Source organism: Cricetulus griseus, chromosome 4 (genome assembly GCF_003668045.3).
Source record: "Cricetulus griseus strain 17A/GY chromosome 4, alternate assembly CriGri-PICRH-1.0, whole genome shotgun sequence".
Taxonomy (NCBI): Eukaryota; Metazoa; Chordata; class Mammalia; order Rodentia; family Cricetidae; genus Cricetulus; species Cricetulus griseus.
The window spans coordinates 151,052,765-151,076,331 of NC_048597.1; the positions used below are offsets into that span (position 1 = coordinate 151,052,765).

Consider the following 23,567-nt stretch of genomic DNA (forward strand, 5'->3'; position numbering starts at 1 on the left):
TACATGCCAGCAATGGGAGCCAGATACTGCCTGATTTGGAACTATAAGGAAGGATCAAGTATCAGTGTTCAGAGAAATAAAGCAGTATTTGTTTCAGTGTCCTATTCAGCCATAAAAATAGAATCCAAGACTGGGTGTGTTGGAAAATGCCTTTTAATATACCAGAACTTGGGAGGCACAGAAGGCGAGATGTAGAGTTTGAGGCTAGTCTAGTCTTAACATAGCCTAGTTCTGCACACAATAGTGCCCCCAATCTAGTTAAAGCAATTTAAGTGTTGGGCCTGTTTTGAGGCAGCCGATAATGGGGGTCTCTTTGACTCCTGCAAATCATCCATAATTAGAAGACTTGGAGATAACTCTCAAGTGGACTGGTCCAGTCAGCTCTAGAGCTGCAACTAGCTGGGTGTGGTCACACCCTTGATCTGCTATGACCAGTAGTGTCTCCACCACCCCATCACACCACCATCCCTCCCCCTGCTGCGACTCTATTCTGGCTAAATTATGCCTTGCCATAGAGCTTAGGAGAAAGCTGGTTAATTTATAGAAACTCAAATACATCTTGCTTCATTGCCCCTCTTAGAGAAAACTAGATGCCTAGCTTTGAGGTTTCCCCTTGTACTAGACTGAAGACACTGATGTATTCACAAGTTGCTCTTCTCTGAACATGGTGTTCTGCTTTCCTTTTGCTCCCTTTATCTGGTCAGATGCTTGGTCACTTCCTGTTGTATTGAAATAATTTAGGAAGATCCATCTTCTGGGACTTGTTCCTGTCACCACCTGTCTGTCATCTTTGTTAATTATCAAATTATTGCTGGCTGAACCTTTAAATTGAAGTCAGTAGAAAATAGCCAGCCATAAAGATGACTTTTTTTATTAGTTCAAATTAGGAACAAGCTTGCTTTAGATATCAATCCCTTCTCCCTCTTCCCTCTCCCCCCCAACATCCCACCTGCCCCAGCCATCCCCCCTCCACTCCCCAGGCAGGGTAAGACCAGACTGACCTGAACTCACAGAGACCCACCTGTCTCTGCCTCCTGAGTGCTGGGATTATATGAGTGCACCACCACTGCATGGCATTTTTCCTTTTTTGAGACAGGGTCCCTTTTATGTAGTCCTGGCTGTCCCAGAACTTGCCATGTAGACCATCACACTGGCCTGACATCCTGCCTCTGCATCCCCCAATCACTTCCCATACCATTGTCCCTAGTAATGACTAAAACTATTTCAATTTGTATAGTGTTTGCCTTTTTCAGGAAAAAGATGGAATAGAATGACTAGTTTATTTCACTTAGCACAATGCTCTAGAGATTAAGCCATGCTAAGACTTTGCATTGTGTTTTGCTTTGGCTATAGTCCTGGCTGGCTTCAGTGGATGACTGTCATTCTTGCTAGAGAATATCATAGCCTGGGATTACAGTTGTGTATATGTCAAAACTTCTTATTCTCTAAAGATCTTTTAGATAGCAATCTACTTTTTCCCAGTCCTCTGAAGTTGACCTTGAATTGTTTCATATATTTGAGCAGGAAAAAAAAAAAATCTTTGTAGCTTGCTGTACACTAGCACTATTCTAAACCCTGAGTACTGGGATTAAAGATGTGCACCTCCACTCCCACCATCACTATTTTCTTCAGATACAGTTGGTCAGTGAACCCGAAGCTCACTGGTTTCAATAGACGGGCTGGCCACACAGCTTCAGCGATCTTTGGTCTCCCTATCCTCAGTGCTGGGGTTACAGGCATGTAATACTGTGCCCAGGTTTTTACACAGGTTTGGGGACTCAAACTCAGGTCTTGATATTTGTATGGTAGACACTTTAAAACAAGTGTATATTCCCATTCACGCTTTCACATAAGCCCCGGGACCCAAGGCAAGTGCTTGAGATTTAAAACTTTAGTTTGTAAAATTAACACTAGTTCTTGTCTGCCTTTACGAATCAGATTCTTCCTCTTCCTCCTCCTCCTCTTCCTCCATAGGGCTCCTTGTGCTCAGCTTCAGTGTGGTTTGATTGATGCTTCATTGTCCACATGCACTGACATCTGTGTAAAACAAGAACATGCACATTACTAGGAGGGAGCTGAGTCTCAAAACAGCACATTCTTTTTTTCTTCTTCAAAACAGCAAATTCCAAGGGCAGTGGTGGCGCACGCCTTTAATCCCAGCATTTGGGAGGCAGAGGCAGGCAGATCTCTGTGAGTTCGAGACCAGTCTGGTATACAAGAGCTAGTTCCAGGAGAGCCTCCAAAGCCACAGAGAAAACCCTCTCAAAAACACACACAAACAAAATCCTCAGCAAATTCTTTTAAAATCAAATTTCATTTGTGGGGCACATGCCTATAATCCCAGATAAGAAGGTGGCCAGCCTGGGTATATAAGACACTGCTTCAACACAAAACTCACCATGACCTCTAGCACAATAATCATTACCAGTTTCTTGGGGTTCACTTGAATGACTGGAAATAAAGGAGTAGTCTGAGTAACTGGGAAGGACGGGAATAGTAGTGTACAATACAAGAGTAGAGGCTGCTTAAATCTGACAGGTAAAAAAGACAAGCTATTGCCTGATAGATTAATGTAGATTAGCTATTTATTGAACTACAATATTGAGGGTCTGGAGATGTAGCTCCTGCTTGCTTACCATGTATAAGCTCCCAGGTTCAATCCACAGATAATTCCCTCATGCCCCAAATATTTGATTGGCATTTTCCAGGGTCCTTTGGACTTGATAATGTGGTATACAGCATTCGCTAACCCATGCAGCAAGGCAACAATGGGACTCCACACTATCTGGAAGCCAGCTGTTAACTAAACTTACATCATATAACTGTTCAGGTGCAGGCTGAGAAGACAGCGTCTCAGTCCCTCTTCGAGAACTTATCATTGACTGGAGGGCCAAATCTTCCACCTAGGGAAGAAGAGATGAGGACATTTTACTGAATAGTCTGCTGGGGTACCAAAGTGAGTGAATTCCACTGGATGCTGTAAAGGTTGGCATCATGAGAGGAAACTGCTTCCAATCTGAGGACTGCTCCAGAAAGGTAGAGGGCGTTTTTTAACCTTTACCTGTTCCCCACCCCACCCCAGACAGGGTTTCACCATCTAGTTCTGGTTGTCCCATAATTCTGTATGTAGGCCAGGCTGGCCTTGAACTCATAGAATCTGCCTGCCTCTGCTTCCTAAGTGCTGGGAGTAAAGGTGTGCACCACTACACTAGGCCTGAAGAGCCACTAGATGGAGTATGTGGCTTTGGCAGGCCTTGCCCTTCTCCCCATTCCCTCTGCCTTACTTAAAACCATTAGATTACATTCCTGAAGCTAGCCCCCATGGTCCATTCCTTATTTGGCCAATTCCTCCTCCTGAGGCTGACTACTAAGGTCCAGCTATCAAAGGTCCAACAATCAAAAGCTCCCCTTGGCTTATCTAATTAACATGCCCAATTAAAATTAAACACCCCATCCTACACGAGGTTTCCTCTTGTACCTTTATAAGATGCTATATTCCTATAGGCCATGTCTATCTTGTCTCTATCCAGAGGCAGTCCTTTGTCCTAAGGGACAAATTCTTTTGTCCCCTTTCCCTTGTTACCTTTCCATTGCCCCTCATCCTCAAATCTCCTGCCTTTGTCTCTTATTCCCTGCCACCTCTCCCTCTGGGGCAAATGAATCTCCTTTGTGCTGAGAACTTGGTCTTGCAGTGTATTGAGCCAACTTTGAGGTTCCCTACACAGCTTTACCTGCTTTTTTCACACAGGGTTCCTATGTGTAAACCTAGCTGTCCTGGAACTCACTCTGAAAAGCAGGCTGGCCCTGCATTTAGAGATGAACCTGCCTCTGCTTACCTGTTTTTTTTGTTTGTTTGTTTGTTTTTTAAATGAAGGGCTTTCTAAATGTTTAGCAAAGCTGCAGGCTTCCACACCCCACAACCAAGCAACTCAGTGAGGAAATGCAGGCACACCACTAAAAAGCCAGGTATAGGGGCCAGGGTGATGAATCAGTGGAGTTAAGAGCACTTCCAGAGAGTCTGGGTTCTATTCCCAGCCCAAATATGGTAGCTCACAACCACCTAGTTGTGAGGTAATCCAGTTCCAGGTTATCCAAGCACCTCCTACTGCCCTCTCCAGACACTAGGCATAAACGTATTGCACAGACATACATGCAATAGGTGACAAAATTACATACACCAATAGATATAAAATTTAAACAAGCAAAAGACATAGATAAACAGACAAAAAGATAGATAAATATATATAGTCAGGTGTAGCTTGTTGTGCAATTGCATTCCTGTAATCCCAGCACTGGAGGAGGCAAAATGATCGCAAGCATGAGACCAACCTGGGCTACAGAGAAGGTTCCAGGCCAGTCTCAGTCAGTCTCTCCCTCTCCCTTCTCCTCCCTCTCCCTCCCTCCACCCCACCCCCAAAAAAGTCAGGGGTAAGCTGGCTCCACAGACACAGATGGATGTCCTAGGCCTGAGTTTGTCTACACATGAATGAGAAAGTGAAGACAGAAGATCAGAAAATGCAGATGTTTCCTGGAGCATCAGGGTACTTGTGTTTGGGAAATAATCATCAACACACAATCATTAGGTGCAGTAAGTGTGAGCCGTTTATAACCGCCTTTAGGAAAATCGTTTATCATTTTCTATACCACTGTATACAAGTTCAGTTTATAAAGGGTTTCTGTAATCCTCATGTCACTTATATTTCAAGATCTTGCATAGGAGTGAGGTGCTGGGATTACCATCGTCATTTCACAGGGGCCAAAAATTATGCCCTGGTCTAGGTAAATGTAATTCTGGGTTCCTCCTACTAAGTCAGTATCTGCTCCTGAAAACTCTACGGAACAAGTTTCTTTCCCAGACCTCATTAGCACCCCAGAAGGATCTAAACACTAAAGTCCTTTCCAGTGTATACAAACACTAGTAACCAGCAGCTCTGGCGGGAGCTAGCGAGCCAGAGGTGGGCTTAGGGGGCTGAGCCGCTGAAGACCTAGAGGACTGAGCGGTGGGGAGGAAGCTTCACTGCGAGGAGCTCTACCGCATGGGCCCTGAGGCCCGCGAGGGGCTGCTGCTGGAGGGCGGCTAGCTCACCTTGAGGCGGTTCAGTTGGTCGTGCAGGGCCGCCTTTAGACGCAGCAGGGTCTCCTCCTCCTTGCGAAGCTCCTGTAGCCGGCTAAACATCCTTTCACTTCGTTAGGCCGCTGTCTTTTGCCCTGCGCCAAGTGATGACGTCACTTCCGACTATCGGAAGCAGGCATTGATCCGCCAGACTATCCTCTTCAATCCACTTAATATGGGTTTAGTGTCCCCCGGGAGTCTGAAACAGGATAGTGGAAAACCAAGGAACTTGGAGGTTCAATTCTGTTGCTGGTTCCTGAACATGAAACTGAGTAAACTCCTTTCCTAGGCCTCAGGAAGTCAATTACGACCTTAGCCCTTTTTTTAGCGGGTTTTCGAGAAAGGCTTTCTCTGTGTACCTTTGCAGACTAGGTTGGCCTCCAGATCAGCCTGGTGCTGCCTCGGGAGTGCTGGAGTTAAAAGGCATCCACTATCACCGCCAACCACGGCCGCACTTGTACCAAATGGCTTTACAAAAGCTGAGGACAGCCAGGCGTTGGTGGTGCACGCCTTTAATCCCAGCACTCATGAGTCAGAGGCAGGCGAATCTCTGAGTTCGAGGCCAGCCTAGAGCGAGTTCCAGAACAGCCTCCAAGGTCACAGAGAAACTCTGTCTCGAAAAAAACCAAAACAAACAAAAAAACCCGAAAGATGGAGACATTTGCAGGCATAAACCAACTTCTAACTTCAAACCTTTAAGGTCCCACTTTGCAGGGCATGAAAAAGCCTAAATTACAATCAAGATCTATTTTTCCTCTATTTTATTTCTTACATTCCAATCCCAGTTGACCCTCCCATACTCTGCACAGAGAGGGGTAAGGCCTCCCATAGGAAGTCTACTAAGTCTGTCCCATCATAATGGAGACTTGTTTTTTCAGGGCTTACTATGACTGCTAATGGTTTTGACCAAATTACCACGAAGGCAACAAGAAATCACGTCAATTGTCAGATGACCAGATTGACATGTTTAGATGAGGAAACATCACTGCTGGTTAATACAACTAGTTTAAGTACTTCACTCCCACGGATACCACACCTATAGAGGGCCAACATGCCCTCTGATGGTTACTGTGGCCTTTTCATGGGACCAGTTCTAAAAGCTAGTCAGAAATGACTTCAGTGGCCAGGCGTGGTGGTTCATTCCTTTAATCCCAGCACTAGGGAGCAGAGGCAGCCTGACCTACAGAGTGAGTACAAAGACAAGCTCTAAATCAATACAGAGAAACCCTGTCTCAGGAAGAAAAAAAAAATCACTGTATACAGGTTTGGTGAAAATCTCAATTTTGTACAAGACTATAATGTGCAACAGATGTACAGCCTACACTGAATGATACTAAAAACTAAAACTGTTGTTCTTTCTGCAACCCTGATGACCTAAGCTTGGATACCCAGAACCCCATTATTTCTAAGTGTCATGGCACCACTCATTCTACAAAGGGGGATGAGAGATCTTGGAAACATTCACAATTAAGATTCACACAAATTGTTTCTCTGTATCTTTGAAAAGGTTTATTCAAATAGGCTGTCTTTCTTTGCTTTATAGAATGAAACAGACTTTAACAATTCTAAGCAGCAGGCTTTTTTTTCCTCTGTGATAGGTTTCTTCTCAGCTGCTGGTTTCTTTCTTTCTTCACATTTACTATTCAACATGCTGTCAGATTTTAATTAAAAGGATTAGTGGGTCAGCTTTTAGTTTTGATTAGAGATGGATTATAGGAATCTCTGTGAAAGATCCATAGTTGAGAGTAGTTGTATTAACCTGTTCTCTGTAGGTAACATATCTCTAGTACAGCGTAGATTTAATTTGTGTTATTTAGAAAACAAAAAAATACAATATTTATATAACCACTACTGTATCACATTTGTCATTTGTGTGTAAGAGGAGAACTTGCAGGAATTACTTTCTTACAGGACATGCTTGATACAGTGCGGTTTTGCTTGCAATGATGTTGTAATTTGCGTCCTACTCTGTTTTCAGTGACAGTTGCCTGCTGTCAGTATGCTGATTCAGAAGGTTGACGAAAATTGTTACTGAGCAAGTCATAACCCTTTAGTAACTGAGATATGAAATGTGAAATAATAACAAAGAATTGTGAGTCCCGGGGATCAACCATCAGGTTTGGCTGAGAATGCCTCTATCTGCTTGAGACTTCTCCAGCATGGGTTTTTGTTTATTTTTAAGCTGAAGAGCTGATGGAAAGGTTATACCTTGATCAGAATACTAAGGCTGCTCCCTCTATAGGTCTATGCCTCTCAGAGAATGAGAGCGGGCAAAGGCAAAATGAGAAACCGAAGACGTATCCAGTGCAGGGGACCCTGCATCATCTATAATGAGGATAATGTTATCATCAAGGCCTTCAGGAACATCCCTGGTAAATCTTATAATGTTAAAGATTTTTGAGGCAGGGATTCTCTGTAGCTTTGGGGCCTGTCCTGGAACTAGCTCTGTAGACCAGCCTGGCCTCAAATTCAGAGCACCACCTGTGTGGGGCAAGTGCTGTGAAGTGCGTCACCACCACTTGACAATGTTAAAGGTTTTAACTGCCTGTTTGGTACACACTCGCTCAGCTTCGGTAATGATGTAATTCCACGTCATGGTCCGTGTTTCTGAAATAAACATGATTTTGTGGAAGTTCTGATTCCTAGATGAGTGAGTTCCACCATGAAGGCTTGAACTTCACAATTCATTAGACTTGAGTGCCTTGTGTAGCTCAATGAGCCATAAAGTTGTATTCCCCTGTTGATTGAATACAGACTGATTCTTCCTTGCCTTTGAAGGTATTACTCTGCTCAATGTAAGCAAACTGAACATTTTGAAACTTGCTCCTGGTAGACATGTGGGACGTTTCTGCATTTGGACTGAGAGTGCCTTCTGAAAGTTAGATGAGTTGTATGGCACTTGGCGTAAGGCTGCTTCCCTCAAGAGTAACTATAAGTGAGTGAGTTTCCTATATTTATTGTGCATAGATGCCTAGAGTGTATATTTATATTGACACTTGATTTAGATTTATATTCCTAAATTATGCATTGGATTTTTACATTTCCCATTTTGAGGGTGTAAAAACTCTTATGTACCTGGAGAGTTAACACATTTGAAATGCAATTCTAATGATTTACCTCCAGCAAGGTAGGGAGGGCGATCAGTTTGTCTCACCTTGTTAAAGCCCAAGCCAATACGAACCCCACAGAATGGGCATATCTAATTCACTGTAGATGTGCATCTGATACACAAAGCATACCATAGTGTGTATCTCTAAGGAGCCAGAAACCTCTCTGCAACTCTGCCTCCCACAGAGGTCCTCAGAGTTCAAGCACTAAGAGTAATCTTTTTTTGGGGGGGGATAGTTCAAGACAGGGCTTCTCTATGTAGCTCTGGAAGCTATCCTGGTACTCTCTCTGTAGACAAGGCTGTCCTTGAACTCACAGGGATCCACCTGCCTCTGCCTCCGGAGTGCTGGGATTAAAGGTGTGTGCCACCACCACCTGGCTCACTATAAGGAATCTTAAATGCATCAGGTTCTTCCCCCACTTCCAATGCAGATCTAAGGGCCTGGGGATTATTTGAGGTCGCATAGATGCCCTTTGTCTAGCATCCTACCACTTTCCTAGCTTCCACTTTCCTCAACAGTCTCTCACCTACTGGTCACTGAGCACCTGCCTCAAATAGGCACCCTGCACTACCAGGGAAAGAACGGGAACTTGCTGCCAAGTTCCCAGTAATGTCCAGCTCACATGCTACTGGTGTGAGGAGATGAGTCAATGAATAAGTAAGTGCATACATAATACTAGGTCGTCCACAGCCAGGTGACAGCAGAAAGGAACGCACTATGTGCAGGTGTTCGGACACACCCACAAGGATTACCACTGGAGAGCTACTTTAACAATAGGTGGGAGGGGAGAGGCTAGCTGTCCCTTCTCCAACAGCAACTTACAAGAGGCTCTTCTTATAAGCAGAGACCTCATAAGAGGACAGACCTCATAGGTCACATGTTCAGGAAATGGGACCAACCTAGGAAGATCAGGGGTGTGATGTGCCCATAGGGCCTGGTAGGGGTAGCACAGACATAGGAGGCTTTCAACATGAGCCTTCTCCTCAATACCCCTCACACATCTCAGATGCTTCCCATGGCCTTTCTGATATGACCTGAAGCAAAAGAGGAACACTGGTTTGGAAACTGTCACCTACACTACATACAGTCTTGTGCAAGTCCACTTGGTTTTTCTGACCAGGGCAGCTCACACCACAGAGTAGAGGCCTAATCCACATATGTACTACACATACACCATCTCCAGAGGTGGTTACCTTGACCTCCTAAGGTCAGTGCATCCCCTCCTGGGTGGCTGCATTTGCTGGCATTGCTGCTTCTCTCCCTCCACACTGCAGTTGCTGCTCTCCAAGGCTGAGCTGCCTCTAGCTGTCTTAGCATCTGATTGCTATTCACATGGCAAGCAGGCCTCTGCATTCAAGCTTACATAATCCTGCTCTCCCTTCTGAGCTCCAGCTTCAGCCTCCTAGACCTGCCCCAGGCTGCAGAGATCACTGGAGATAATGAGAGTAAGATACTTTTAAGGGCTTTACCCTGTTCGGACCCTTGGGGACCCAAGAGCCAGTTATACAGCATGAAGCACCTCCCAGTGACCTAAAGTATGCTGCAGGAGTACCAACCAGAGCATGCCCCTCACCCTACCCCCACCCAGTTAGTCCAGCTAATTCTTCTTTGACAGTCTGAAATGTCAAACAAGACCAGAATGAATTCTTTTCCTAATCTCCAGGGGTACCTTGATTTAGCTTTCCAAAGCTCTCGGCTTTGGAAAGCTCCACCCCCCACCCCCCTGCTCCGCCATACCCATCCTCTCCCTAGATTTCATCACTCTACCCTGTATACATGGCAACTAGAATTCCTCCAGGATAACCCCTGTAGACTGCTGTGGTTCCCGTCTGCCTTGCAACCCAGTCCAAAGCTCCCTTTCCTGGCTTTGCAAACTTCCCAATGTTTCTTATACCTCCCATACCCTCCCTCTAATCCAGACTGGCCTGCCCTAGTGTAAGTCCTGCCTTACCAACTTTTTGCTGTTTCCTGCATCTGAAATATCCTTTCTACTCACCCTCTGGTGTCTACATCTGGTATCTACTACCTCTTAGCGCCCTTCCCAAGGTGAGAGTTTTATCTGAGCTTCTTCCCACACTGTCCCAGCAGATGCCTCAAAGGTGATTCACATCAAAGGCCCATGATATTGTAATTTTTAAAAAATGGAGCCAGAGAGAAAGACACCATGCAACAGAGTTAAATGGAGGAGGTTTTTTATTAGGGAAAAGGATGATAAAAAGGGAAGAGGAAAGACTGGTCTCCAGGCACAGGAGCATCTGAAGAGAGGAAAGAGGATTTGGGGGGGTGGGTAGGCAGGGACCTTTTAAAAGGGAACACAGTGAATGTGCACAGGTGGTGCTCTTAGTGGCTGCAATTGAGGGCGTATCCTGTCAGAACCCCAAGGGCAGGCTGCGGCGTCCACCCTTGACCAGCAAGAAAGACGCCACACCGAGGAATCTTCTTCAAACACAGTTTAATCGGGAACCTCTTTGCTTTGTACAATGTATAATGGAGGCGGCGGCCCCGGGCCGAGGGAGACGGGGCCTGATATAGTCTACATCTACCAATCACCTAACCCTACGTGGCGCGCCAGGATAGGTTGTCTCCAAGCAGAATTAAGAGAATACATGACCTTTACCATATTTGGAGTTGTTTACCACAGAGAGCGCTCGCCGTCGGGCTGGCAGAGGGCAGAAACCGGCGCCATCTTTTGGGTGCGGTTTTCTGCAGCTCCCTACAGCAGGCCAGTACAGATGTCTGAAAACTAACAAATGGCTTATTCAAACCTCCAGTTCTCTCCCAACCTTTCAAGATCAGGAGTTGCTAAGCCAAGCAGCATTCTGTGTTAAGTACACACTGGGCTCCCAAGTTGCTAGGAAACCCACAGGATTACTGAGTGGTGCTCCCTTTCCTGCCCTACTAGTATATTCTCTTTAGCAACAAGGAATCTCTTCTTGGAAAAAACAGCAAAGAGTAGGGCAGTGGAAGAATGCTTATCTCACAGCATTTTTGAGGCCTGGGTTCCATCACCAGCACCAAAAAGGAAAACAAAATAACAACAAAAGAAGTTTTATATAAAACTAAGTGGATAGCAGGGCAGTGGTGGCTCACGCCTTTAGTCCCAGCACTCAAGAGGCAGATTCAGGCAGATCTCTGTGAGTTCGAGACCAGCGTGGTCTACAAGAGCTTGTTCCAGGATAGCCTCCAAAGCACAGAGAAACCCTGTCTCGAAAAACAAAAACAACAACAACAAAAAAACAAAAACAAAACACACACACACACACAAAAAAAAACCCCAAGTGAATAAAGTATTCTTTTCTGCCACCAAAATAGCCACTGTTTGGCTGGGCGATTATAGCACAAGCCTTTAATCTCAAATCTTGGGAAGCAGAGGCAGGCGGATCTCAGTGAGTTAGAGGCCAGCCTGGTCCACAGAGCAAGTTCCAGGACAGGCTCCAAAGCCAAACAGGGAAACCCTGTGTGGAAAAACAACAAACAAACAAACCTACTGTTCAAAGCTCCCTAAATTTTCAATTTTGACTTCTGGATATTTCCTACCTGCTAAAACAAGGGATCTGCATAAAATGCTCTGAGGGCTGTTATTTATACTACAAACATAGGATTACTGCACTAAGGAATCAGCAAAAGGGCAGCCTTTGTCCTTAAGGCTGTGATCCCCAGAGGGACACTATACATAGGTATGACCATGAAAACAGACAGAATTGTGCCTCAGTTCTCTGAATGAGCTGGACTGGTGCCACCCACCGACAGCTGCTGCTTAGCTGCCAAGGCTAGCAAGCAGTTGAAAGAGGCAGGGCAGCCCTCCAGGGGATTCCTCTACGGTGGGTCCCTCATGTTTCTTAGGTTAAGCTGCATTCCCTACTATGGAACTTAATGGGTAGGCATCGAGGAAGAGAAGGGCAGGAGACAGGTGTGGGGGTGGGAGCCCAAGAGAATCAGAGGAGGGACGAGGAGGGAAGAATAAGAGCCCTGCAGAGAAGCAAGCAGTGACAGGACCATCTGTGGCAAGGCTGGGACCTTAGGCAGTAAGAGCTGAAGTTTGTTTTAAAAGCAAATGAGCTATTCTTCTTTGCCATTATTTACTTTCTTTTTAAAGACAGGGTCTCATGAATCCAGGCTGGCTCCACACTAGCTATGTAGTTTAGGATGATCCTGAAGTTTTTATCCTCTTGCCACCAACTCCCAAGTGCTGGGATTAAGAATATGGGCCACCACACCAGGATAAACCTAGGACTTCATGCATGTAGGCGAAAACAGTACCATCTGAGCTACATCCCCAATTCCTAATGAGATTAGACCTGCCCCTTCCCAGCATACTTAGCAGAACACTAAGAGCCCTCTAAAAAAATTCGCAGGCAAATGGACAGAACTAGAAAAAACCATCCTGAATGAGGAAACCCAAAACCAGAAAGACAAAATTTAGCATGTACTCATTCATAAGTGGATACTAGACATAAAGCAAAAGATACCTGGCCTACAATCCACAACCCCAGAGAAGCTAGAACCCTCTTCCAGAAGCAGAGGTAAGCAGATGCAGAAATCCACAACTAACCAATGGGCCAAGCTCCTAGAGTACAACTGAAGTGAGGGAGGAAAGATAATATGAACAAAGGAGTCAAGACCATGATGGTGAAACCCACAGAATCAGCTGACCCAAGCTAGTGAGAGATCACTGACTCAGGTCTGACAAATGGGGAACCTGCATAAAACAGAACTAGACTCCCTTAATATAGGTTACAATGGTGCTTCTGGGACAATATATGAGGTCACTGGCAGTGGGTCCAAGACCTAACACTAATTCACAAACTAACTTAGTGGAGCCCATTCTATATGGAGAGATACCTTGCCCAGCCTAGACATAGGGATGTGGGGGTGGAGAGGTGCCTTAGTCCTCAATGAGATGATGGGACAGACTTAGTAGACTTCCTAGGGGAGGCCTTACCTTCTCTGAAGAGCAGATGGAGGGGGGTAATGGGAGGAGAGAAAGAGGAAACTGGGATTGGAATGTAAAATTTAATTTAAAAAGGGGGGGGGGAGACCTCCATAAGATGGAGAAATAGAAGAAGCTAACTCAAATGACTCTATTCACAGCCTTCATGGAGCTATCTCTTGCTACCCATGACCTCAGAGAACTAAGCAACAAAGGGGAAAAAAAAAAAAAACAACCTCCAAGAATTCCAAAGCCTTCAATTAGTCATTACTTACAAATATAATCCTTTTCTCACTTAAACTTCTTTCCCCCAGAGTGCTGATAAAAGGTTCCAGCTTCCCCACCATGTTCCACTTCCCAAGAAGAATGGATGTAGCTGGGGCAGCTGAGGCCAGCTGGGGCAGGCTGAGAGTCTGGGCAAGACCCAAGCTGAAGGTCCAGGCCTGTTGAACATTCCCTTTGCTACTCACAGTAGCATTGTGAGGGTACTAGGAACTCTGAGCAGATAAAGCCATGGCTCTGTTGTAACAGTAAGGCAACGTGAGAGCAAAGGTTGGGTTTGAACTCCAGACTCCTGATGGTATACTACCGCCAAACTGGAGAGCCAGGGCCCTGACTACAGTGCTCGCACAAACCACAAGAGTCATGCCTTGAGGCTTGGCAAAGATATTCGAAAGCTATAGTTGGCTGTGGCAATAAGCCTTTCTGGGAATGGATATGACTTGGGGATGACTGAAATCCTGGAAATCCATGTGTGAGAGAAACCCTACCTACTCTAGTCTCCCAACGCTGCTGCTTCCTCAGCTCTAGCCCATTTGCTTCTTCCAGAATATAACTGAAAGAGGCCTTCAAGGTGTCTCCACTTCTGGTGGAATTTTTCTTTGTAGACTATGAAGTGTCCTCCATTTATTTTTTATTAATTTTGGTTCCAAGCCTATTTTGTTAAATATTAGAATGGCTATACCAGCTCGGTTATTGGAGCCAATTGCTTGGAATATCTATTTCCAAAACTTTAATCTGATGTAATATCTGTCTTTGATGTTAGGATGAGTTTGTGGTATGCACCAGAAGGATGGATCTTGTTGTGTATCTATTCTGTTGACATGTGACTTTTTATTAGTGAATTGATTGAGTTCACTGATATTGTGAGATATTAATGACAAATGATTGTTAACTCCTGTTGTTTTCTTGTTTGTGTTTGTTTAGTGTGTGTGTGTGTGTGTGTGTGTGTGTGTGTGCGTGCTCTTATCTTCTTTTGAGCTTGCTGGTATGAGATTACATATTTCCTGTTCTCATGAGTTCAGTTAGCCTCCTAGGATGGAGTTTTCCTTCTAGTCCCTTCTGTGAGGCTGATATGTGGATAGATATTATTTAAATTTGAGTTTGTCATTGAGTATCTTGTTTCCTCCATCTGTGGTTACAGAAAATTTTACTGAATATAGCAGTATGAGTTGGCATCTATGGTCTCATAGATTCTGCAAGATATCTTTTCAGGTCCGTCTGGCTTTTAGAGTCACCATTTACAAGTCAGATATAATTCTAATAGTTATGCCTTTATATGTTACTTGGTCTTCTTCCCAGGAAATTCTTAATATTCTTTCTTAGTTCAGTATTTTTAATATTTTGATCATTATGTGGCAAGGGAACTTTCTTTGTTGACCCAATCTATTTGCTGTTCTGTAAGTAGCTTGTACCTGTATAGCCATGTACCTTTTAAGGTTAGAAAATTTTTCTATGATTGTGGTAAAAATATTTACTAAACCTTCAAGCCTAGGATACTTCTCTTAATTCTATTCATATTATTCTGAGGTTTGATCTTTTCATAATGTCTGAAATTTACTGTATTTGTGTGTGTGTGTGTGTGTGTGTGTGTGTGTGTGTGTGTGTTTAGATTCAACATTTTAATTGAATTCTGATATCAATTTCTTATATTGTATCTTCTAAGCCTGATATTCTATCTTCTGTCTCTTGTATTCTGTTGGATGCTTGAGTCTATACAGTTCATGTTTGCTTACCTAGATTTTTCATCACCAGGATTCCCTGAGTTTGTATTTTCTTGATTGCTTACATTTCCATTTTCAGTTCTTGAACAGTTTTATTCATTTCCTTCACCTGTTTCTCTGTCTTATTTTTAAGGGATTTATTCATTTTATGTTTTCTTGGATTTTATTAAATGATTAGTTAATTTCCTCCAATAGCTAGTTAGTGTTTTCCTGGATTTCTTCACTTCCTTCTTATGAAGGAACATTGCCATCTTTATTAAGGTGGCATAAGGTTGTGCTTTTTGTGCTTCTTCTGTGTTGGAATACACAGGCATTGCTATAGTAAGATAGCAGGGGTCTGGTGATACCATATAGCCCTATATGCTGTTGATTGTGCTTTTAGGATGACCTCTACTCATCCGGATTTGTGGTAACTATAGCTTTATTGCTGATTTCTGAATTTATTTTGTTAATGGGTGCTTTTCTCCCTTGCTTTCTTATTACTCTCTTGTCTTCTGACCTGAGGGGCCTGTGGTTCTGGTGACCAACAAGTACTCTGTTCTAGTAGAGGACGTCTTTTTGGGTTTTTTCAGTCTGTATGACCTCTGTGGTTTGGGGTGCAAGGGTGGACTCTGTGGTTTTCATAGAACAGTGGGGTTCATAGATTCTGGGAACCATACTATCCTCTAAGGTTCCAGGTAGCCACAAGGTCTCTGGTAGATCAGGGATCTTCTGTCAGAGTTGTGGAGTTGGGTATGGTGACAAGGAGGGGTAGGGATGTCGGGACGGGGGGGGGGGGGGAACCTAGACAGGCTCTGACAAGTGTTGACAGGCTGTGGGCTTGTGTTGCTTCGAGTACATGCTACTTGCATGGAACCTAGACAGGCTCTGACAAGTGTTGACAGGCTGTGGGCTTGTGTTGCTTCGAGTACATGCTACTTGCATGGCCTCTGGTATAGCAATGGGGCTTCTCCAGAGTTGTAGGCTGGGATATGGATAATGTCACCATTTTTTTGATGAGTAATATTTACTGTCACCTATTAGATTCAGAATAACAATGGGAATACTCCAATATCAGTGTCAATTCTCATGCTTAATCAAAGGTTTAACAGAGGACAAGAACACCATTAACCTGCTGAATGTGAAAGTCTACATTCCATCTTGGCTAAGATATCAAATTACAAAATAAACTAACAACAACAGAACACAACATTGAGATTTCAACTTAACCCAGGAAAAATAGATTCAAGAATACAAAAGACACCAACTCTGGAGAAGATGTGGGGAAAAGGTAAACCACATTCAGTATTGATGGAATTGCAAACTGGTATAGCCACATTGAAAATAGGTGTAGTGAATTACATATAAATAAATAAACAGCAAATAAATTAATAAATAGTCACCTGATCCTGCAATACCACTCATTGAACACAGAACTTGTTATTCTAAAATTCAGATTACTGTTCAGCCATGTTCACTGAAGCTCTATTACTAATAGCTAGCAATAGAAAATAACACAAGTGATCTTCAACTGATGAATTAATAAAGAAAACTAAGTACACATATATAGTCAAGATCTATTTAGCTAAAAAGAAAAACAGGATACTAAATTTTCATGTAAATAGACAGAAATGGAAATTATTGAATGAGGGAACTCTAGTCATAAAGAGAAACATGACATGGTCTCTACTGCTCAGATACCAAGATACACATGTTTTGTTTTGTGTAAATAATCTAGAGTTGCTGTAGAAACAATAAAAATTATGTTAAAGAAAGATGATGGGATAGGCATCTACCATATAGAGGAGAATAACAGTGTGCACATTCTATGAAAGGTAAATCAAAAAATCTTTGGGGTGTTTCATTTGGGGAGAGGAGATGTAAAGCAATGTAGAAAGGGAAATAGTAAAGATTAATAAATACCAATGAGGATGTTTCAAAAAGCCGTGGAACATCATGTTTTCATGTTTATCTTAAATTATACACACATGCACACACACACACACACACACACACACACACACACACACACACACACACACAGGACTCCCAAAACATTATAATATATTGATGTTGCCTTTCCTTGCTCCACAGAAATTTAAACTACTTCTCTATTGAGAGGACACTCAGAATTCTGACACAAGTCTTTGACTTGGATGAATAGAGCAGAATTGCACCTAGAAACTTACTCCATGAGGACTATATTTCATAGTATAGAAAAGAGCTATAAAACTCCCAAGTTGCCAAGAGACTGAAATAGTTAATACTTCTAACCAGCTGTGACACCTGTGAATCACAATAATAGCCAGCAAGGAAAGCTATCTATAAAGGTATAATAGTGGCAGTGACAGTAGGGCAGTAATCAATATCTATGAAATTATACTTAAGGTCCATTCAATAGGAGGAACTTCATGACTCATTCCCTAAAAACTGTCAACTCTGAGCTACTGATGGGGTCTTGGAAGGTAGAGGAGAATCTAATAGTAATAGACTTCTAAACTAGTATAATCTCTAGCTACATACTTAGTACTGTTCATCTCACCCACAGAGAAGTTTAATTCTTCTTACAGCAGATGGAGACCATTGCAGAAACCCATAGCTGCTCTGAATACAGGGAACAGCTGATGTTGGGGTGAAGTGTCACAGTTACTCCATCTACAATACAACCACTCTACCTCAGAACAGGGAATATTTTGAAGAATTATGAAGAATGTTCTAAGAATCAGATGATAAAAAAGGCTGTGGTGATATTGTGTTTTCAGTGTATGACAGGTAAATGGCACCATGATTCTCAACAAAATGCTACCAGTTTGCACTTTGCACACCAATGTAGAAGAAGAAAATCTCAGGAGATGAAGAGCAATATTTCATGATGGCTGAGAATGGAATCAGTCTTCCTAAGGATAAAGTTCCCAATTTACATTTAAAATTTATATGTCATAAACAATATATATATATATATATATATATATATATATATATGAAATAAGGCCATTAATATGACAGAGAACAGGGGGAACATAGGAGTGATTAGAGGAAGATAGGAAGAATGATGTAATTATAGCACTTACATATGAAATTCCCAAAATGAATAAATAAAATATTGCTTTTAAAAGTGTCAGGTTCATTGGAATTGAGAATAAAGTTTCATATTTTTAAAGAACAGGAAAAGGATGTATTTACCATGATATTCTATCCATTATGGGCATAAAAATTCATGTCATCCTTATTATTTGTTTACATTGTTTATTCTGTGAAAGAAGTGATATAATATGTGCATAGAAAATTGAAAGTGAAATTTATACTTGTAAAAATTATCACAGTATCCTAGCAAATGAATAAGAACACTTACAAGTAGAAAAAAATAACATAAATTCAAACGAGGTATTTATAGATAACAAGAACACATTTGAAAAATCATCCACCATGATCAAGTAGGCTTCATTCCTGGGATGTAGGGATGGTTCAACGTATGAAAATCTATCAATGCAAACTGCAAAAGCAAAACCACATGATCATCTCACTAGATGCTGAAAAAGCCTTTGACAAAATTCAACACACCTTTATAATAAAGGTCCTGGAAAGATCAGGGATAACAGGAACATACCTGAACATGATAGAAAAAACAATATACAGTAAACCAACAGCCAATATCAAACTAAATGGAAAGAAACTCAACAGGATTTCTCTAAAATCAGGAACAAAACAAGGCTGTCCACTCTCTCCATATCTCTTCCATATTGAACTTGAAGGTCTAGTTAGTGCGATGAGACAACAAAAGGAGATCAAGTGGATACAAATTGGAAAGGAAGAAATCAAACTTTCACTGTTTGCAGATGATATAATAGTTTACATAAGTGACATGAAAAACTCTGCCAGGGAACTCCTAAAACTGATAAACACCTTCAGCAAAGTGGCAGGATACAAGATTAACTAAAAAAAAAATCAGTAGCCCTACTATATACAGATGAAAATTGGCAGAGAACGAAATCAGAGAAACATCACCGTTTACAATAGCCACTAACAACATAAAGTATCTTGGGGTAATTCTAACCAAACAAGTGAAAGATATGTATTGCAAGAACTTTGAGTATTTCTTTTTCTTTTTCCTTTTTCTTTCTTTCTTTCTTTCTTTCTTTCTTTCTTTCTTTCTTTCTTTCTTTCTTTGTTTGATTTTTCCAGATAGGGTTTCTCTGTGTAGCTTTGGAGCCTATCCTGGCACTCACTCTGGAGACAAGCCTGGCCTCGAACTCAAAGAGATCCACCTGCCTCTGCCTCCTGAGTACTGGGATTAAAGGCATATTCCACCAACACCCAGCTGAACTTTGAGTCTTTAAAGAAAGAAATTAAGTAAGATATGAGAAAATTGAAAGATCTCTCAAGCTCTTAGATAGGTAGGATCAACATAGTAAAAATGGCAATCTTGCAAAATGCGATCTACAGATTCAATGCAATCCCCATCAAAATACCAGCACAATTCTTCACAGACTTTGAAAGAACAATACTCAACTTTATGTGGAGAAATAAAAGACCCAGGATAGCCAAAACAACCCTGTACAATACAGGAAATTCTGGGGGCATCCTGGACTTTATGCTCTATTATGGATCCCCTGTCCTGAAAACAGCTTGGTACTGGCACAAAAATAAACAGGTAGACCAATGGAATCGAATTGAAAACCCTGAAATAGACCCATATACCTATGAACAACTGATTTTTGACAAAGAAGCCAAAATTACACAATGGAAAAAAGAAAGGATCTTCAACAAATGATGCTGGCATAACTGGAAGTGGACATTAGAAAACTGCAGATAGATTCATCTACATCATGTACAAAACTTAAGTCCTAAGGGATTAAAGACGTCAACATAAATCTAGCCACACTGAACCTCTTAGAAGAGAAAGTGGGAAGTACCCTTGATGTACAAGAACCACTTTGTGAACATACACCAGTAGCACCAACATTGAGATCCACATTTAATAAATGGGACCTCCTGAAACTGAGAAGTTTCTGTAAGGTCTTAGTTAACAAGGACACAGTCAACAAGAGAAAACGGCAGCCCATACAATTGGAAACGATATTCACCAACCCCACATCACACAAAGGGCTGATCTCCAAAATTTAAAAAAAAAAAACCAAGAAGCTAGTTTCCAAAACACCAAATTATCCTAATAAAAGTGGGGTACAGAAAGAAATAGAGAATTCTCAATAGAAGAATCTAAAATGGCTGAAAGACACTTAAGAAAGTTCTCAACATCACTAGCCATCAAGGAAATGCAAATCAAAACAAATCTGACATACCATCTTACTAAAGTCAGAATAAATAAAACAAAAACACCAATCACAATTTATGCTGGAGATGATGAGGAGAAAAGGGACACCCCCCCACTGCTTGTGGGAGTGCCACTTTGGAAATCATTATAGTGATTCCTCAGGAAAATGGGAATCAGTCTACCACAAGATCCAGCAATTCCACTCTTAGGCATATACTCAAAAGAAGCATATTCATACAAGAACATCTACTCAACTATGTTCATAGCAGCATTATTTGTAATAGTCAGAACCTGGAAGCAACCTGGATGACCCTTAACAGAAGAGTGGATAGAGAAAATGTGGTACATTTACGCAATCAAGTACTACTCAGCAGAAAGCAAACAAACAAACAAAAACCCACAATGGAATCTTGAAATTCCCAGGGAAATGGATGGAACTAGAAGAAAGCAATCCAAATGAGGTAACCCAGTCACAAAAAGACAAACATGGATTATACTCATTCATATGTGTATTTTAGAAATAGAGCAGAGGATTACCAGTCTACAATCTACACCGCCAGGGAACCTTGGAAACAAGGAGGACCCTAATGGGAACATACCTGGTACCCTGGAGCAAATTAGGAGCATGGGGGGAAGGGAGAGAAAGCTAGGAGAATGAGAAGGGGGGAAGGGGAGGGGAGAGGAGGACTTGAGGTTGCTTGAAGATTGAGTCAGGGGAAGAATAGAGGAAAGATAAGATATACATAATAGAGGAAGCCATTATAAGGTTAAAGAGAAATTAGGCACTAGGGAAATGTCCAGAAATCTACAAGGATGACACCAACTAATGATCTAAGCAACAGTGTAGAGGCTACCTTAAATGCCTTCCCATGATAATGAGATTGATGACTATTTTGTATGCTATCCTAGAGCCTTCATCCAGCAGCTTATGGAAGTAGAAGCAGACACCCACAGCAAAACACTGAACTGAACTGTAATCCACTTGCAAAGAGGGAGAAGTGATAAGCAAAGGGCTCAAGAGCAGGCTGATGAAACCCACAGAAGCAGCTGACCTGAACAAAGGGGATCTCAAGGACCACAGACTGATAGCTGGGAAAGCAGCATAGACTGATCTAGAACATGGATGTCAGTGGGGAAGCCTTGGAAATCTATAGGTCTTCTGGTAGCAGATCAGTACTTATACCTAGCATAGATTCTAAATGGGGAAAACATTGTCATCTTACTAACAAGGTCCTCATATTCCAGCAGATAGCTCTGATCTTATGGTAACAAAGATGACATGGTTAAGATGAACATGTCATAAAATACAGGAAAAATGTTATGAATGTAGAAACGAGACTTGTAGTGAGGAGGGAGTGTAATATATAAATATGGTACATAAGATATGTGAGGTTGATAATAATCAGAATAGGTGCATGATTTTGTTTGAGTGCATGTGTGATTCATTTAACCAGTGATTTATCTTTTCATGTTGTATCAGTAAAGTATGATTTTTAGTCAGATTTCATATTCTAGAAGTAGTCCAATATCATTAATCAATAAATAACTTTCTTAGCTATGCTGGTATTCCAAGTTGCATTTTTGTAGTTTATTTGTTCTGCCAAATTAGTGTTTTATTCCTGTGCTTCTTTCATATGGTTTTCTGCTCTTTATCTCTTATTATTTCTTTAACACAAGGACTCACTCTGTAGCTCTAGGCTGACCTAGAACTCACAATCCTGTTGCCTATTCATACTGATTGCTAGCACATTAGACTGTGCCACAACACCTGAAACTACTTAATTTTAAGTGAAGCTTTAGCCAGTACTTCATAATTTATTCATTTTAGCATTTTAATTTCCAAAATGACCCAATAACTCCATTCAAATAATTATCACAATACTTTCTATGTTAATTACCATAATAACCCATTGAAAATATTTCATATGGTGTTCACAATTCCATAGAAGTCATCACTTTACAAGTTTTGTGCTTCTCATGATGTTTTCTTATCTTGAAATGTGTCATATAATTATATAATTATATCATAATTATTGAATGCACTCCATAGTTTTGCATTGCAGAGATTGTCTTAGCAGCTACCTTTGATGAAGTTATTTTTATTTTATTTTTAATTTCTTCATTGAGAATTTCCTGCAATGTGTTTGAAGAATAGACAACCCCTCTCTGAAATCACCAAAGATCTAGCCCCTTTTGTGTCCCTGTTTTCATCCCTAATGCCCAGTTCTTACTGCTCATGTATTTTTGGATATGTGGCCTTCCACAGGAGTGTGGCTGACTTACCATGGGCATTGTTTCTTAAGGAACATTATTCTCCTTCTCTCCACAGCCTTCAATTAAGAGTGGCTGCTCAGTTAGAGGAGAAACTTCATACTCACCTCCCCTTTCCATACAGAGATTTGGTCTGGAGTGACCTTGCATAGGACTTATGTATAATATGACAATCACTGTTTCTTCATATGTGCAGCTGAACTATTGTGTCTGGAGGACATTTTTCCCTTATATTCATCCATCCCCTTTGATTAATGGGTTCCCTCTATTTGAGGTGTTGTTGAGTGAGTTGTCATCCACTCCTGACCCGTCCCACAGGTCCAGTCATTCAGGGTTCCGAAGGGGGGCTGCCTGAAAGAGTCATGGGTGAGAGAAAGAAAGGAGACCAAGCAGCACAAGAAAGGACAAGAGTCCATCTGTGCAATGTCAAGGTCTCAATTTATTGGGGCTTAGAGTGGGCTTAAATAGCCCTGCAACAATAGAATTGGGGGGAATAACAGAAGGAACATCAGGTATTTGCTGGGACTGGAACATTCTTCTTATCAGCTGGAACATCTAGTGGTGTTCCTTGGAACAGGGAACAGAAAAGCCCCAGACCCTTTTGGAACAGAAGCAGTTAGCAGTTCCACTTGGCCAAACCGTGTCTAATTACAGGTTACAGGAGGCTCACAGAGCTGGCTTTAAGCCATAAACTTAAAGGCCATTAAAAGGCTTACAAAGGTGGGCTTTAAGCCACATAGTTTTGGGCCCAAGGCCCCTTACATCTCCCCCTTATTTTTTCCTTTACAAAGGAGGGAGGTGAGGACTAGGCCACAGGTAGCATTCTTAGGGGTCTTTGTTCATGACCGTCTCTGTCTTAGGTTAGTTCGACCTTGCCACCTCACTGACT

General features: G+C 42.0%; 2 non-coding genes and 1 pseudogene across 2 annotated transcripts; 2 read left to right on the top strand and 1 right to left on the bottom strand.

Moving 5' to 3' along the window:
- Positions 1–1,916: 1,916 nt before the first annotated feature.
- Positions 1,917–5,176, bottom strand: LOC103159733 (annotated as a pseudogene).
- Positions 5,177–7,052: 1,876 nt separating this feature from the next.
- LOC113831893 lies at positions 7,053–7,151 on the top strand. Its single transcript, XR_003484758.1, has one exon. It is a non-coding gene; the product is annotated as a small nucleolar RNA SNORD16 (small nucleolar RNA).
- Positions 7,152–7,684: 533 nt separating this feature from the next.
- Positions 7,685–7,756, top strand: LOC113831892. Its single transcript, XR_003484757.1, has one exon. It is a non-coding gene; the product is annotated as a small nucleolar RNA SNORD18 (small nucleolar RNA).
- The last annotated feature ends 15,811 nt before the right edge of the window (positions 7,757–23,567 follow it).